This window comes from Ambystoma mexicanum, chromosome 7p (assembly GCF_040938575.1).
Source record: "Ambystoma mexicanum isolate Mex_15411 chromosome 7p, UKY_AmexF1_1, whole genome shotgun sequence".
NCBI classification, from domain to species: Eukaryota; Metazoa; Chordata; class Amphibia; order Caudata; family Ambystomatidae; genus Ambystoma; species Ambystoma mexicanum.
Genome location: NC_090939.1, coordinates 58,875,719 through 58,893,818, shown reverse-complemented (window position 1 = coordinate 58,893,818; position 18,100 = coordinate 58,875,719).

Genomic DNA, 18,100 nt, shown 5'->3' with positions numbered 1-18,100 from the left:
GAAAGGAAAGAAGCCGGCAGGCGAAGCCCACAGCGAGGCTTGGAACGCACATGTGGGGCCAGCCGCCACCATAGAGCAGCTATCCAGAAAGGAAAGAAGCTGGCAGGCGAGGGCCACAGCGAGGCTTGGAACGCACATGTGGGGCAGCGGCCACCATAGAGCAGCTGCTAGGAAAGGAAATGCCCCTGTAGCCCAACCAGGTCAAGACATAGCCCCAATGTAGCCCACTTCCAAAACTCCAATAATCTGATAAAAAAAACACGATTATTCAGACCCTGTGAACTGTCGATTATTAGCCACGCTAGCATACATGCTGTTACCGGCCTCTCATGGGTTAAACTCCCCAGCCCCCGCCGTTGGGGAGGCAGAGCTTGACGTGGGAGTTGGGGGAACAGGGAGTTATGGGTAAGGCGCGAGGGCGCCAGTTTCGGTTATGTTGAGGAAGAATAAAGGTGTTCCTGCAAAGACCTCAGTGTGCGCATCCTCCTTTCGGACCTAGCAAAAAGGCAACACTGGCGACAAGGTTAATTTCCTGCGTACCGGATTCCTCCTGTGGCATTCCGCTGCATCCATGCTCGCGTGACGGGTTATCCGCCAAGCCTCCTCCTCCTGCATCGCGAGCCACGGCGATCCGCCGCACACGCTCGAGCGGCAGCTTACCCGCTGAGCCTCCTCCATCGTCACGCCTGGTCCTTCTCCTCCTCCTCCGCTGCTCGCATCACTGCATCTGGACCAACAGCGTGAGTGCCGGAAAGAGCGAATCTGGCCTTTTCGAAGCACGCGTGCCGGCGATCCCGCCCACGTGCCTGCAGCTGCACGCAACAGCGTTTTCCTCCTCTGACACACGGGCCACGACACAGAAGTTATCCAGAGGCTGGTGGAAACCTCCACCCCAAGTCACCAGAGGCCCAGTGGCCCACTCCTACTGCCAGACACTCGGGTGAGTGCAAAAGCCCACGTCCTTTGCCTACTATTCACGCCTGTGGCACAGCCATCCCTTAAGGCCAGCGTTCCCTGACAGCAAATCACCGTTTCCACGTGCTGGCACCACGCTCACAGTTCCTCATCCGTACGGCAGCATGAGCAACCCTAGATCTAATCCTGGGTCCAACCCTGGGTCCCCTCAGCCACCCCGTGCGGCGAAATCAATACCATACATGCCAACATTGTCGACCACCTGGGAGGGAGATTTTGAAACAGGAAGCGGGAGACAGGAATTTCCCCATAGGATTGCATTGGGGATTTAATTATTTTAGGCGGGAGAAAGTTAGAAATAGCAATATTTTTCATCAAAAAATCGGGAGTCTCCCGCCTAAATCGGGAGGGTTGGCATGTATGCAATACAGCTGCGGTTGCCCCCGCCATTCACCATGACGCCCCAAGCCACCAAAGGGCCCAGATGGACTGACTGGATGGAAGACTTTGAACACTTTGTGAGGGGGTCCGGTGTGGGCGACTCCCCTAACATCAGAGACATCTTTCTCAACCTGGTTGGGGGGGAAATAAAGACGATAGTGAAAACAATTCCCACAGCTGAACAAACCACGTTCAAAAACCTGATTGCCGCCCTAGACAAACTCCTCATCATCGAAGTCAACCGTGACTACGAGAGATATCTATTCAACCAATGCACCCAGTTGCCACAAGGGACAGTCAATGAATTCATAACTCGCCTAAGAGTGAAGGGAGCAAACTTCCAGTTTGAGGCATTCTCCCTAGAAGAAGTTATACGGCTGAGGGTCATAGAGGGATGCCTCTCCCCCGCACTCAAAAAACAGCTATTAAAAAAAACCTTCACCATCCCTGAAGTCAGTGAGCTTGCTCGCATACATGAGAGGGTTGATGCCCAAGCCTCATCCATGGGAAACACAGGCAACCCCTAACAAGACACCAATGAGCTCATCGCAGCCGTACAGCCATCTCGTCAAGGCGACAGAGGATCACAACTATACAGGGCACAAGCTACGCAGGTCCCACGCCAACAAAGACAGTGCTATCGCTGTGGGATGTCGCTTCCACATTCAGGGTCATGCCCGGCCCTATCTCAACGATGCACAAACTTCGGAAGAGAAGGACACTTTCATTCCGTATGCAGAGAAGCCATACCATTTCCCCCGATGCGCCCCCAAGCGCCCACCAGGACGCCTCTCCGTTTGCCCCCCCCACAGTACAGACAACCAAGATACTATCAACAAGGGCAGGGGCAAAGGTGATACATCAGAGCAATTGATGAGTACCAAGCACCGGGGTACCTAACACATCCCGACCAGGCAGATCAGACTAGACATTTCATAGACAAATATGATAATCCACCAGCAGAATACAGGCCTGAGACATTCTACCACGATGATCAGGAAACAGCCTACAACGCGCTTTATGACCCATACGACCAGGACGAGTTCGTCAATCTCATACTTGACAACAAAGAGGCCAGGGAGGCCCCCAAAATCCCGATCAAAATGGAGAACTGCCAATTTCAATTCATGGTCGACACAGGCGCTACTGTAAATATCATGGGTGAGCAGGACTATGCCAGGATACCAAACCCGCCAACACTTCATCCATCATACTCGAGAATTTTTCAATGGGGAGCTGCCATCCCCCTACAGACAGTGGGACATTTCGCACAACGTCTCCTCCTGAATGGTCGGCAAGTGGATGCAACGATCCACGTCATCCGCTTGCTTGCTAGGAGCCGATGTCTACTCAATTATCACACGGCATCCCGCCTGGGACTGATTGAGATTCACATGAAGGCGGAAGACACCATTACCGCAACCTCAAACAGACTGAACCCGAAGGACTCTGTCGGCACAATCGCGTCCTACCAATCACAGGACCTCATCACACAAGGCGACATTATGAGGAAATTCCCTAATTTATGCACAGGGCTGGTAAAACTCAACGCCCCCTGCCCCCATTAAATTACACATTGATCCCTCGGTAAAACCAGTGCCACAGCACTCCAGAAGGGTGGGGTTCCACCTCCAAGACGCAGTGTCAGAAACAATCCAACAACTGCTCTCCGAGGGCATCATCGAACCAGCGACTGGGCCAACTCCATGGGTAACCCCCCTCGTGGTTGTGCCCAAGGAAGGGGGCAAGATTCGTTTGTGTGTGGACATGAGGGTAGCCAACACAGCAATTCAACGTGAGCGGCATCCAGGACTGTGTATTGAGGACATGATTGTGCAGCTAAACAACGCCCAGATGTTCTCCAAGCTCGAACTGATCCAAGGCTACCATCAGCTGGAGCTGCATCCGGACTCCAGATCCATCACAACTTTTGCGACGCATGACAGACTCTTTAGATACCGGAGACTGAACTTCGGAATCTCGTCCGCCGCGGAGATCTTCCAGGAAGCAATACGCCAGATAATCATACCCATAAGGGACGCCTTGAACTATAGAGACGATATCTTTGTCTTCGGATCATCTAAGGAGTCCCACGACAAAGCGTTGCCTGCCACCTGTGAGGCTCTTCAAAAGGCTGGCCTCACACTTAACATCAACAAATGCCGCTTCAGTAAAACAAAACTTAAATTCTTCGGGCATATCTTTTCCAGTGAAGGGATGATGCCGGATCCCGACAAAGTCGACACGATCACCAACCTTAGCGAACCTCAGCAGGTTGCGGATGTCCGCTCGTTCCTCGGCATGGAGGGATACTGTGCGAGGTACATACCCCACTATGCTTCTCTCACTGACCCTTTGAGAAGACTACTACAAAAAGAGTCATTTTTCGAATGGACTCCTGCATGCCGACAAGCATTCACCAGCATCAAGCAGGCTCTCATGGAGGCCCACCGCCTTGCCTACTTCAACCCCTCGTGGCACACGCAGGTGGTGGTGGACGCAAGCCCGGTTGGCCTAGGAGCCATCTTAGCCCAAACCAGCGGCGAGTATGTCAACCCCAGACACGTGGTCGCCTACGCAAGCAGGGCGTTGTCAACGCCAGAGCTGGCCTACTCCCAGGCGGAGAAGGAGAGTTTGGCCGCGGTCTGGGCATGTGAACACTTTCACAACTTTCTCATTGGAAAAAAGTTCACTTTGGTCACCAATCACCAGGCACTTCTGTCCCTGTTCGGGAACCCGCACACCAAGATGCCACCAAGGATTGAGCGGTGGGGCATCCGTTTACAAGAATACAACTATGACATCATACATCGCCCTGGCAGCGAACTCAACCCTGCTGATTACTTGTCGCGGCACCCGGTCGGGGCCCCATTAACCCGGAAAGGAGATGTTGCCTACGTGCAGTACGTAGCATCTAACTCATTACCACAGGCTTTATCTCTTGAAACAGTCGCCGCAGCATCAGCCGCTGACCCTACAACAGCCCTCGCAATCAGCCTCACTTTGACCAGCAAATGGAAAGACCATCATAGGGCTATGCTGGCTCATCCAGGAGTGAACAAACAGAAAATCGAGAGACTGGCAAGGATGCACAAGGAACTGGCTGTGAAGGACAACAATAGTCTTCTCCGGGGGTGCAGGATTGTCATCCCTGCCACACTAAGTCCCATGAGGGTAACCGCAGTGAAAGGTACAATGGTGACAGCTGAAGATCAGAACAGAGCCGTCACCAGGAACTGTCAACAATTCAGACACTATGTTAAGAGGGAAGGCACGGAGACCCCTCAGAGACTGGCTACCCCAGAGCCGCGAGTTCCGTGAGACGACCTATGGACTCCGCCGGTGGAAGAGTGTGGAGGTTGAGGCCGTGAAGCAGAGACTCAGAATATCTTAGGGCCGGTTGCCCAAGGTGAGAGACCACGGCGAACTGTCAAGAGACCTATGAGACTTGTTGAAGAGTGCTAAGTTGATGTTTGGACATATTTTTCGGGGGAGGTGTTACCGGCCTCTCATGGGTTAAACTCCCCAGCCCCCGCCGTTGGGGAGGCGGAGCTTATGACGTGGGAGTTGGGGGAACAGGGAGTTATGGGTAAGGCGCAAGAGCACCAGTTTCGGTTATGTTGAGGAAGAATAAAGGTGTTCGTTCAAAGAACTCCGTGTGCGTGTCCTCCTTTCGGGCCTAGCAAAAAGGCAACACATGCCAACATTCTGTGACCAAAAATCTGTAGGAATCTTAAAGTTTCAAAAATAGTCCGGCGAGGAGGTAATGATAGGAATAGGGCGCGTCAGCAGCCCATTGTGATTGAATGAGCCCGCCGCCGTGGGTGCATTCAATGACAATGAGGCACCTGCCACACCTTCTGCCACCACGCCAGCTCTGGGGAGCCCTTGAAAGACTCCCCCGAGCTGGCGTGGTGGGGGGCTAATGGCGCCTTTTGTCAAAGGCACCCGCAGCAGAGGGGCGCATTTAGCCTGCCGCCGTGGTCGCCTTGTACATCAAAAGCCTGCATGCCGCGCCTTCTCCCGCTACGCCAGCTCTGGGGAGCCATTGAAAGACTCCCCCGAGCTGGTGTGGTGGGGGTCTAATGGCGCCTTTTGTCAAAGGCACGCGCGGCGTAGGGGCGCATTTAGCCCGCCGCCGTGAGCGCCTTTTACATCAAAAGCCCGCATGCCGCGCCTTCTCCCGCTACGCCAGCGCGGGGTAGCCCTTGAAAGACTCCCCCGAGCTGGCGTGGCAGGGGCTAATGGTGCCCTGGGGGGCATAGTGTCCCGGGCGGTCCCCTGGCTCCCCCCCACAAAGGCCGGCTCTTCACCAGAGGTTGCTGATCATGCTGTGCCGGGCCTCAGGCAGCCAGGTAAAAAAAGAAAACAAAAAAAAAAATTTTTTTTTCAAGAAATCGGTATTTGTTGCCACTAAATCGGTAGGCGGTAGGACTGCTTAAAAAGCGGTATCCTACCACCTAAATCGGTAGGGTTAGCAAGTATGCGCTGGACGCTTCTAATAAACTATTCCCAAATATTATATTGAAGGAGCTTAGAGTGTGGGTAACCAAAGAGAAATTTTTGCGCAGCCCCAGACTGGCTTTTAGACAAAACCTAGCTCTCAACTCACACGCTTTTGGCGGGTGTCACCTGCCTTGTAAAGAGCTGACTCACCCGCCAAGCCTCCTGCACGCCCATTCATTTCAATGGGCTCTCACCCGCCAAAAACAAAATCGGGTGTTTTCACACACCCTTGCGACAGAAATGGTTGAGAGCTACTCAAATCAGGATTTTAGTGATTCAACTACTTATTCGTCACCAGACCAACACAAGTTTCAACACAACGGTCCTTACATCTAGCTTTTACAGTTTTTTCCACTGCACTTGATTAGTCGACCGGAGATTGCAAACATGCCAACCCTCCCGATTTAGGATTTATTGCTATTTTTCACGTTCTCCCGCCTAAAATATTTCTATCCCTAATCTATCTCTATGGGAAAATGTGCAACTCCTGATTTCTCTGATGAAATCTCCCGCCCAGGTGAGTTGGAATGTTGGCATGTCTGAAATTGCTGTGGGCAAATCTGTAGAAGTAGAATATTTCCACCGGACTACTGTCTAATTCACCAATTATATACCATAAGCGCCATGATGCCTTTGGGTGAACGTGCGCTATATAAGTTCATTTAACATAACATAACATATCAGTGCCTTAAGTGTCACTACAAAATGAGCCGGGGCTCATCAAGGGGGCGTGGCCTAATGGCGGGGGTCACCTGCTGGCCCGTTAGGCCAAGCCCCCTTGAGGAGCCCCGGCTCAATGGGCTACTGGCACCCCTGCCAGGCAGCCTTTTGTAGAGACCAGCACCTAGGAGAGAGGGTGCTGATCTCTGCCTTTATTTTCTAAAGGCTTGCCTGGCAGGGGACAGTGCTTCGCCTATTCAGCCTTAATGGTGGTGCTGGCCCTCGCCAGCTGGGGAGGGGCAGCATCACCATTAAGGCTGAAAGGGTGAGGCCGCTGGAAGCTGAGACCGTTTCCTGAAGACTGAAACTCCCGCAAATCCGCACTGTGGTGCTGCCCCTTTAAGGGATCAGCACGCAGCGGAGTGACATTGCACTCCGCCGCGTGCCCTATAAATAAAAGGGGCGTTCCCGGCTGCGGAAGTGCGACCGGGGAGCCTGAGCCTGATGCACGTCTCCGTTGTGAGTCTTTCATGCTGTGGGGGCTGGGGGCTCACGGAATATCGCTGGGGGGTCAGGGATTCCCCCACAACAGTGGCTACGAGGCCAAGGAAATGCTCGGACCCGGCGGTGACATTATTTAATACATTTTTCACATGAACGAGGGAAGGATTCCTCTCGTTCCACGCTTGGGGGAGGGTGCGGCCCACGCAGCGTCGGCCATTTTGTCCCTCACATCACGGATGTTTCACGGCGCTCCGGAGGGGCCCGTGAGTGCCATCCAGGCACAATTTTTGGACACCTGAGTAGCGGACTGCTACTCCTACATGGACATGCCTGGGAATTACAAATTAATGCAATTTTCGAGGTGTAAATCACTGAGTGACGGTGAGGCACTGTGGGGAGAACCGGCTATTCTGAGACATCTACCCTAGGCCTCCCTGGCTCCATTTTTGGACACTCCTCAGTGCTGGACAATTTGGTGACTTGCCACTGGACAACTACTTTCACTGGGATCTCTGGTGGGTGCTGTGAGCACAGGTGCCGAACTGGTGGGAAGGTGGAAGATCAAGCAGGGTGAGCTGCGGCTCCTATGCAATACTGAAGGAGTGCTTGTGCGCTTGACCCATGAGTGATCCAGCGAATCAGGACGGGGAGCAGGCAGATGCGCAACAGCAAGGAGTGTCCCCACCTCCACCTCCAGCAATGGCCCAGATGAAGGCCCCAGCGGCCCTTCCACCCATACCCGAGTTTGACCTGTCTGGCCCCCCATCCAGCCTGGGGCCTAGGTGGAGGCGGTGGGTTGATCGCCTTGACATGTACTTTTGGGCAACAATGGAAACCAGTGATGACAGCAAGCTGGCCACATTATTGTATGCCGCAGGACCGGCTGTACATGAGATTTTTGACTCCCTCCAGCCCGCAAATGGTACCTATACCACAGCAAAGACAGCCCTGCATAACTACTTCCTTCAACTGGACAATGCGGGCTACGAGCGGTTCGTCATGGTATCCACTCGACAGAAAGAAGATGAAACTCTTGACACCTTCCACGGTCGTCTCAGGAGACTCTCAGTGGCATGCGCATGGGACAACGCTGATGACATAGTCAGAAATCAGTTCATCCAAGGGTGTTCCTCAGGCAAGTTGAGGAGACAGGTGCTGAGAGAACCAGGGATCACCCTTCCTCGTATCTTGTAGCTGGGCCGCTGCCAGAAGATATCCAAGGTGTGTGCATCAAGGATGAAAGCGGGGTCCGGCAGGGCCAAGTCAGAGGAGGTCTGCGCTGTGGGCCGTGGCGGCAGGGGTGCCCGGAAACCGGCTGGCAACTTCCGTGACAGGGCCCGAAAGCCGGGAGAGGCATGCCAGAAGTGTGGGTACGACCTGCCCCACCCCGGTGAGTGCCCAGCTGCAGGGAAGCCATGCGGGCGGTGTGGCGTGACAGATCACTCCGTAAGGGTGTGCAGAGCGTCCCTGCCAGTGATGGTGCCAAGGGGCACAGCGCGGTCTGGGTTTTTCAGACAATCTCGCCCTCCCAATGTTGCCCAGGTAGACCAAGGGGAGGAAGGAACCCAACCTGACGAGGAGGAGGAGGAAGAGGAGAACATCTTTTTCGTGTCAAGTATTGATGCCCTCCAGTCCAAGGGCCGAAGACAGCCGAGGTGCATCGTGGCAGTCAATGATGTACCTGTGTCGGTGCTGGTGGACACGGGGGCCTCAGTCAATGTCATGGCCCGTGAACATTATGACGCCATGCCCTACTCCCCAAACTGTGAACCCCGAAGGCTTGCATTTTCACGTTTGGGGGCTCACATCCCATTCCCATGGACGATGCATTTGTGGCACGAGTGGGGCATGGAAGTTCGAAGATCAAAGCACGTTTCTATGTGACACCCGTCAGCACCAACACTTTACTAAGCTGTGCGGCGGCTAAAGCCCTCGGACTGGTGAGCTTCGCGTACTCTGTATAAGTGGAGGACATACACACTTCTGGAGAAATATGCAGGCCTGTTCCATGGGATTGGACGCATGGCTGGTGACCCGGTGAGACTACATATTGATGAGTTGCTGCAGTCCACTGCCCTCAAACACCGCAAGGTACCCTTCCATCTGAGGGAGTTGGTGGACAAAAAGTTGGACAACTTGGTAAACCTTGACATCATCGAGAGTGTGGAAGGTCCAATGCTCTGGGTGTCCCCAATTGTGGTAGCCAAGAAACCCAAGCAGCCCGATTCGGTAAGAATCTGTGTGGACATGAGGCACCCCAACAAGGCGATCAGGAGGGAACGCCATCTCACACCAACTATTGATGACATTATTGCGGAGCTGCAAGGGGCTCGCTTCTTCTCGAAGCTTGATCTCAGGGCTGGATATCACCAAGTCCTCCTGCATCCAGAGTCGAGGTACATCACGACTTTCACGACTCATAGGGGTCTGTACCGGTACAAGCGACTCAGCTTTGGGGTATCCTCCGCGGCTGAGGTCTTCCAAAACATTATCAGAGGGGCACTGGCGAACCTAGAGTGCGTGCTGAACATCAGTGACGACATCCTGGTGTTCGCCATGTCGGAAGTGGACCACCTGCAGAGACTTGCAAAAACATTTGAGAGACTTCAATCATTGGGCCTGATGCTCCACTGCGAAAAATGTGAGTTCCTGAGGGCGAACATCGAGTTCTTCGGATTCATGTTCAACGAGGGAGGGGTGTCTCCAGACCCCAGGAAAGTAAAAGACATCAGGGAGGCCAGACCTCCAGAGAATGTGTCAGAAGTTCGCAGCTTCCTGGGGATGGTCACCTATTGTGGCCGCTTTATCAAAAATCTGGCATCCAGGTCAGAGCCTTTACGGGCCCTAACAAAGAAAGAGACAGTGTGGCAGTGGGGACCGTTGGAACAGGCTGCTTTCGAGGACATTAAAAGTGCCCTCACAGAGGAGGACACAATGGCCTTCTTCGAACCTGCTCTGCAGTCTGAAATCATTGTGGACGCCAGCCCGTTTGGCCTGGGAGCAGTATTAACACAGGTGGGGCCAGACTCCAGCGTTCGCCCCGTGGCCTATGCCTGCAAGGCTCTGTCCGAGACGGAGCAGCGGTACTCTCAAATAGAGCGAGAGGCACTGGCCGTTATCTGGGGGTGCAGGCACTTCCGGCTGTACATCCTGGCAAGGTCGGTGACCGTTGTGACGGACCACAATCCCATGCTGCCAATCCTGCCCGGCTTGTCCTCAAAACCACCAGCGAGGATCGAGAGGAGGATGCTGGCTCTCCTCGAATATGGGGTCTCGTTGGTTTATCGGCCTGGCGCCAACAATGCAGCCGACTACCTCTCTCGCCATCCGGGTGGTCGCCATGACGGCGAGGCGGACGCCTGCGTGCAAGAGGCTAATGATCACATACAGCTGGTGGTTGAAGCAGCCACCCCGAATGCCCTGCCACTCGAAGAACTGGAGGTGGCTGCTACGAATGACGAGTGCTTCTGTATCCTCAGAGCAGCACTACAACAAGGATTGTGGAAGAGTGTGCTGGAGTCGCTTGTAGGGTGTACGGAGGAAGCAAAGGTGGTGCTCAAGCAGCTGTGGAGAGTGCGGGAGGAACTGTCATTCTCAGAGAAGGGACTGTTGTTGAGAGGAGATCGGATTGTGGTCCCCCAGGCCAAACTCCAAGAGGTGATTGGCCTAGCCCATCAAAGTCATCAAGGAGCTGCAAAGACCAAAGCCCGGCTACGACTCAAGGTGTGGTTCCTGGAACTCGAGCGACGGGTGGATGACTATGTAGCATCATGTGTGTGGTGCCAGGCAGCCTCGCCCGCCCAGAGGGATCCTGCCATCGAGGCCATGCCCCACGGCACGTGCCCCTGGGAGGTTGTCCACACTGACTTTGGGTCCAAGTTGCAAGGAACACATTTCATGGTGGTGTTGGATGAATACTCCAGATACCCGGAGGTAGACTTCATCCAATCGGTGGCTTCGAATACGTGGTGGTGGCGATGGAGAAGGTGTTAGCTGCTCATGGCCTGCCCACACTACAATGCTCTGACAATGGGGCTCCCTTCCAAGGTGAATGGTTTGCGGCCCTGATGGAGGGGTATGGGGTGCATCATAGGAAGGTCAACCCGCTGTGGCCAAGGGCCAATTGGGAGGCCGAAAGGTTGATGCGCACGCTGAACAAAGTCTTCCGTATTGCGCAAGGTCAAGGACAGTGTTTGGAGAGGGCCCGCTATCAGTTCTTGCGGGTCTATCCAACAACGACGCACACCTCGACGGGGGTGGCCCCGGCTGAAGCCTTGTTCAAGCGGTGCCCGAGAGGGTTGCTGCCAGAGGTGGGTGAAAAGGAGCCGGGAGTCATCGATGATCAACGGGTGGAGCTGGAGCGGCAACTACGGACTGAGCAGGAGAATGTAAGGAGAGGTCTCCGACCTCAACAACTTGTGCCCGGGGATAAGGTGCTAATAAGAAACAGGCACCCCCGGGGAAAGCTTTCACTAACCTATGAACCGGAGCCGCTGGACGTGATAGCAGTCAAGGGTTCAATGGTGACTGCATCGGACGGCCGGGCTTCGGTCACAAGGAACGTCAGTTTCTTTAAGAAACTGGGGGCGCCCAGGACTGAGGCACTCCTGTATCAGGACATTGTGGACATACCCGATGAGGGCGGGGGTTCGGAGCCCCTTCCTCGGTCTCCTGTGAGAACACCGGCCGTCAGCAGGACTCCCGTCCCCGAGGCGAGCAGGAGGTACCCCCTGCGGACAGGGCGAGGGAAACTTGTTCGTCTCAGTGACTATGGGCCTCATTACGACTTTGGAGGTAGCCATGCCCTTAATAACGAGCCCATTGTTAGCTCCCTGGTCCCCTCGCGGGACCCGCTATGGACACCTGGTGAAACCAGACGTCCATAGCGGGTCCCGCAAGGGAACCTCGTAATAGTGTGGAATGGGATTAACGGTGCGGGCACCATTACTGGCGCCGTTAATCCCATTCCGCCCATCTTGTAATGAGGCCCTATGTCTTGGAGCCATGATGGAGTCTGACCCGGACGGGTCCGCCCCAGAGGGGGGGGGGTGGCTGTGAAGAAAGGGGCTTGTTGGGGACTTAAGCGTTTGGGTTAAGGGTGTTAGTGTGTTTCGGGGTTAACTATAGTTATGCCAAGTTTGATTTTGTTATTTGTTATCCTCATGAAAAAGGAGGTGTGTGGTGCTGCCCCTTTAAGGGTTACCTTGCACTCCGCCGCGTGCCCTATAAATAAAAGGGGTGTTCCAGGCCCGAGCCTGATGCACGTCTCCGTTGTGAGTCTTTGATGCAGTGGGGGCCGGGGGCTCACGGAATATCGCTGGGGGACGTGGGAGCTTCAGGATTTAGAAAACAAGGCCTCTGCTTCCAGCAGCCTCACGTTTTCGCCATAATGGTGGCGCCGGCCCACAGGCATCTCTTGCTTGAAGGGATGCCTCGCAGCTGCGGTGCTACGATTATGGCCTTTGTTTCTGAAGCCTGAAGCTTTCGCACACAAGCGAGAGATTCAGGCTTTAGGAAAAAAAAGCCTTTTCATGTAGTGGCCGGGGCTGCCAGGGCAGATTAGTGGGCCACGGCAGGGCCCGCCTCAAAACGATGGTATACAGGGCCCACTTAAAGCCCTGTATACCATACCTCAACCACTTGTGTCGCAAAGGTGGATGAAATCACCCGATTTAGTTTTTGGCGGGTGAGACGCCCTTTGGAATGAATGGGCGTGCAGGAGGCTTGGCGGGTGAGTCAGCCCTTTACAAGGCAGGTGACACCCGCCAAATGAGTATGAGTTGAGAGCTATGATATACTGACACTGGTGTCAGAAAGAATATGGCTGAATAGTGACATTGTGCTCTCTCAATTGATAAAAACTAACAAAAGCCTGTAAGCAGGGCTGTGTTTTAGCTCTGTTACTCTTCAACCTCTACATCACCGATTTACACTAAGTCATGTCTTTTTCGCACACCTTCCCCCCAGATTGGGAGTGGCTGGGATACGTGGATGACATAGTCAGATCGTGTGTACAGCAGTGGGCTTGCAACACTCATTAAACACTTTGGGCCTCATTACGACCCTGGCGCTCCTGTAATGAAGGGTGCCGGTACGGGACCGGCACCGTTCATTACGGGATGCCCTATTACGAGGTCCCCTAGCGGGACCCGGTAAGGACGCCTGGTCAGACCAGACGTCCTTTGCGGGTCCCGCAAGGGGACCAGGGAGCTAATAGTTATTAGCTCCCTCCCCATTCCCATTGAGCCCTATGGGGCCTCAAATGGGAATGGGGATGGGTTCCTTCAATGAGGAATTACAGGGTCCTACAAGGTTGGAATGACCCGGTAATTCCTCATTGAAGGAACCCGGTCCTGGAACTCGGTATGGAGGCAGCCATGCCCTTATTAAGGGCATGGCTACCTCAATACTCGTAATGAGGCCCCTTATCTCCTTACACTGATGCTAATAAATTACAAATTAATCTAGCTAAGACGAAGATCATGTCCAATGGAAAACAAATAATCAGACCTACACTAAAATGGTATTGAAGTGGGAAAATGGCAAAATACCCTCCCCCCATTCTCATTCAAACCATGGCCCAATGACATCAAGACCCAAGCACCCCCGCGAGAGGAGCAATTCACCCACTCACCAGATGCCCAGACTCCCTGCATCCATGGCCCGCACACCCGGGGAGCCTGCCCCATACCACGCCCTGGTCATTCCGACGCCTGCGACATGGACCAGCTCGATTAGACAGCAACCACAAAACAACGTCATCGTTAGAGATGCCATGACGACATAGCTAACGGACAAGAACACACGTGCCACCATGCACACTGGCCACTCACACACCAACCCACACGAAGAACATACTCAGTGCTATGACTTAGGTGACTGACACACCGACAGACATGCATCGTTGTTATTTTTCACATAGGCCATCTACAGCACCGCAGAAAACGCAAGACGCCTGAAGAGCTCGTGTATATGCTTGCTGATGCTTTCTCGCTACCTATCCCTATGAAGACGCCACCATATATACCTAATGCTGCGTGTGACACTCTGTCGCCCCACGTCCCCCATATTACGGGTTATGAACTGCCACTAAGAAACTAGGCCCAAGTAGGCCGCAAGCAAGAGTCCCCAGGCAGGAGCCTCTCAGACGAAAATCCTCCCAAGACGAAAAGCAAAGCGCTGATCATGCAGAACGAGTCCCAACGAGAGCTCACAGCCAAGGCCGCAATGTTGCAACCCACACGCTGCGCTCCCAGCGCCAAGGTAACACCTGCCAATGCCAAACGCTCCTCAGAGCCGAAATACAAATCTAATGCTCATAATTCTGCTCCAGCTATGGTCTCTCCACACGTGACCAAGCCGAACTGACAGGATGGCAAGCTCACGAGACAGAAAGTCGCCAGGGCCCCACGTCTGGGACATAGTCTGCAACAACAAAGCAACAAGTTGGACACCTAAAGCGATGGGAAAGACATGCACACCAGTCATTAGTCAGACCTGTCCATTGTCCACCACTAACACATAGTTGCACATTGTTGCAAGCACCAGGTACATCGCGAGCTGGATACGGCAATGGTCCCAGGCTTGGGGGCTCGCGAGGGAACCAATCAGAATACAAGGGGCTCATCACTGATGCCATCTTAGTTAGCCAATCACCAAGTGTCCCCTTGTAACTAATTTTTTGTAGCAATTGTTAGGGACAGCCCAAGTGTACCACCTGACTCGTCCTTATCCACTAATATTTCCTCCCACAGGTAACTATACTAACCCTACCACTCGGGGAGCCAACCCGAAGTGGAGTTAGGTTTTGTGACTATTTTCCCAGGTGACGCAAGTAGCGTGTCATACTACGGTAAAAAGGGCCTGCAAGCCCACTGATGCTGAGAGAGCTTCACCGGATGCATACGGTCTAAGCAAATCCCTGCCGTTACTCTAATAAACAGCAGTTATTACCTTGCTCTTGGGTGTGTCTCATACTTCTTTTGGGACGCGGGAGGAGTTGGGGCCTCCCTAGCCCCGGAGGTCCGCGGACGGCTCTGCCGACCCTCGGGAAAATCACCCCGACAAGTTGGAGGCACTGCTGAGATCTGTTTGAGGTCTACCTAACCTGAGGACATTACTCCAAGGCCTCTTGAAATGAGGAAACGTGGCAGCGTGGCCCCTCTGCCGTTGCCCCCTTTTGAGGACTACAGGACCATCGCGGAACTGCGAGACGACCGGACAGCACAATCTGGATATTGGCCGTCAGGAGCCGACTTGAGAAGTATTCCGCCCGCGGTTGGCGATTATCCAGACGTGGTCCAGACGAGGGGAGGTGGCGAGCTGCTTTGGAAGGGTGCGCGCGGTCGAGCGGCCCCAGCTCACAAGGACTTGGTGAGTATGACACGCCCAACCAGCAATGTAATGTTGTGCGGGAGGGGGGAGGAATTGTAACGAGGGTGGTGGGCGGTGTTTACAGTGTGTTGTAGAAGATTTGATTAATAAGTGGTGATAGATGTGTGAGTGGTAGTGGGACAGGCTTGAGGGCCGCCTTCTACCACGTCACGAAGTAGATTGGGTGGAGCTCAAAGCTACCATGTGTGGTTGTCAGAAGGCACTGATCTGTCCAGATCGCAGGCACCTGTATGGGGAGGTGTGGCTTTCCTATGAATTGACGTTATAGATCAATGAATAGATGAGGATCCCTACTAATTGAGTATTGAAGCTCGTTAGGTAGATGATGTTTTCCCGCAGAAGGTAGCTAGTTGGTTCCCAAGTGCGGAAGACAATTGGCTGGTTAAGCTCCCCGAAGGAGGGGGGGGCGTATCACGCACGAGGGGACGCATTGTGCGCAGTTTAATTGTAATAAGTTAATTGTTGTTGCATCCTCCACTCCAGACGTAGTGAGAAGACAGCTGTGGGGTTAACGGGGAACAAAAGTGTTAAGACATATCGTCTTAAAAATTGCTCTTTGATTGTGCAATTTCTCATACCGGTAATAGCTTGTAGAGGTTGGTGACATCACCCGCAGGGCTTGTATAGGACACCGCGACCATCTCGTGTTAATCCAGAGGTGGTCGGGGGGCAGGAAAGAAGGGGAGAGGATGCCGCGCATGGAGAACGCTGGCCACACTCGACAGGGGAGGGGCGAAAAGGGGAGAGGTGGCCGCGCACAGAGAACGCCGGCCACGCTCGACAAGGGGGATTGAGCAGGGGCAGGGAGAGGTCTGACGAAAAAGGAAGGTGGGGCGGCTCAAAAGCACACCACACAGGACACGCAGCCACATGGAGCTTCGTGCGCCACGGCCGAAGGGGGCCATAGTTGTCACATCAAGGGAAACGAAGAACAAAGAGAAAGAATTGTACAGTTGCAATTGCCTTCCTTTTCAGCGGACATTCGGAAGTCCCCAACTTACGGGGCCAGGTAAAAGGTTTATATTGAGGAAAAACAACTTGTAATATGGCCACGTACTATGGGTACATCGCTATCACCACACAAGGAGAAAATTATAAAGTACAGCATTGACTGGACACAAGGGACAGACAACAAAATACGAACACCGTGGCCGCCTAACGGCAGCTTTGATTCATATACCCAGCACTCACTCTTGACATACCTACACAATACATACAAAGGAAAGAAATTAGCACACCATATAGAGGTGTTTAACTTATGGGAAATGTTCCAGGGAGCCAGACCAGGGGACATGGGAATGTTCGCAATGCAGCGGGTAAAGGAGGAGAAGTGGATGAGAGAAGAGAAGGAGTAAAAAAGAAGAAGGCGAAAGGAGAGGGCAGGTGTACGGCGTGACAAAACCCACCCAGCACTGAAGGGAGCGAGGAAGAGACAGAAGGATCGTTTGCGGTATCTGAAGCAAAGGTGAAAAAGGAGGGGGCAGAAGATATGCCTGTAGCGAAGGCAGTGAAGAAGGAGGAAGGGGGGGTTGTATCCAATAACAGAACTAAGAGAAGCCACCAGACAGCAATTAGCAGCCGCTGATGGGTACTCAAACCCCGCGTACAGCCCTCCACCATACGCCCCTACAGATAGCTACCAGAAGGGGGTGACGGCGGCAGGCAGGGTAGACTCGAACACAGCACAGGCAGGCACGGGGGTGGGATGAGAACTCTGGGAAACTTCGCAAACATAGGGCCAGATGAATGGATAGCAGCACAGGTGCTCATAAAGCTCCAGGGGACACTAACAGGGGAAGAGGAGGACGCAGTGAGGAGAGTGAGCATGGAAGAGATGGACCACGTACAGACAGGGCACAAGGTGAGTAAGGCAAGAGAAGGGCGACTGTCACAGGAAGAGGAAGAGATGCTGCAGGAAAGGTTGGCAGAATTAAGGGATGTAAGAAGCACACTGATCAGACAGCTCGAGCAAGAGACACGAGAAAGAAAAGAAGACAGGAAAGCGTATAGGGAGGAGCAGGCGAGGATGCAGGAGCAAACAGAAGAGAGGAAGAGGGAGGAGGGGCGCATACAGGCAATAGCAGAAAGGGCGTCACGTGCGGACCAACGGTTGATGGGAAGGAAGGAGGAGGAGAGGGAAGAGAAGGATACGGAAATGGGACTGTGGAATAAGAAGATTATATCTGAAAGCGCCCGGAAGTATGAAGAAGGTAAGGTTATAGAAAGCATATTAAAGAGGGAAAGGGGATTATGGGGAAGAAAGGAAGACGAGGACAAGATACTAGCAGAGGTGAGTGCAGAGGTATTGGAAGAACTTCACAGGAAACGAGAAGAAATAGGCGGCGAAGTAGTAGGAAAGAAGCAAGAGGAGAGAGGAGACAGGAGAGTGGAGCACGGAGCAAAAAAGTACACACGCCAGGACTCACAGGTGGCAACAACATCAACACAGGGGGCTGCGGTTAAAGGAGGTGATTACAAAGATATAGGCCCTCATTACGACCCTGGCGGAGTGGGTTTACGCCAGCGTTATTCGCGGCGGACCCGTCCGCCCTACTACGAGTTCCCGTAGCGCCATGGAGCCTTTCTCCGTCTGGTTTTTCCGGGCGGAGAAATCCATGGCGCTACGGGACCTTGTTGTTAATTACGCCACCGTATTTTACGGTGGCGTAATTAACGCCTT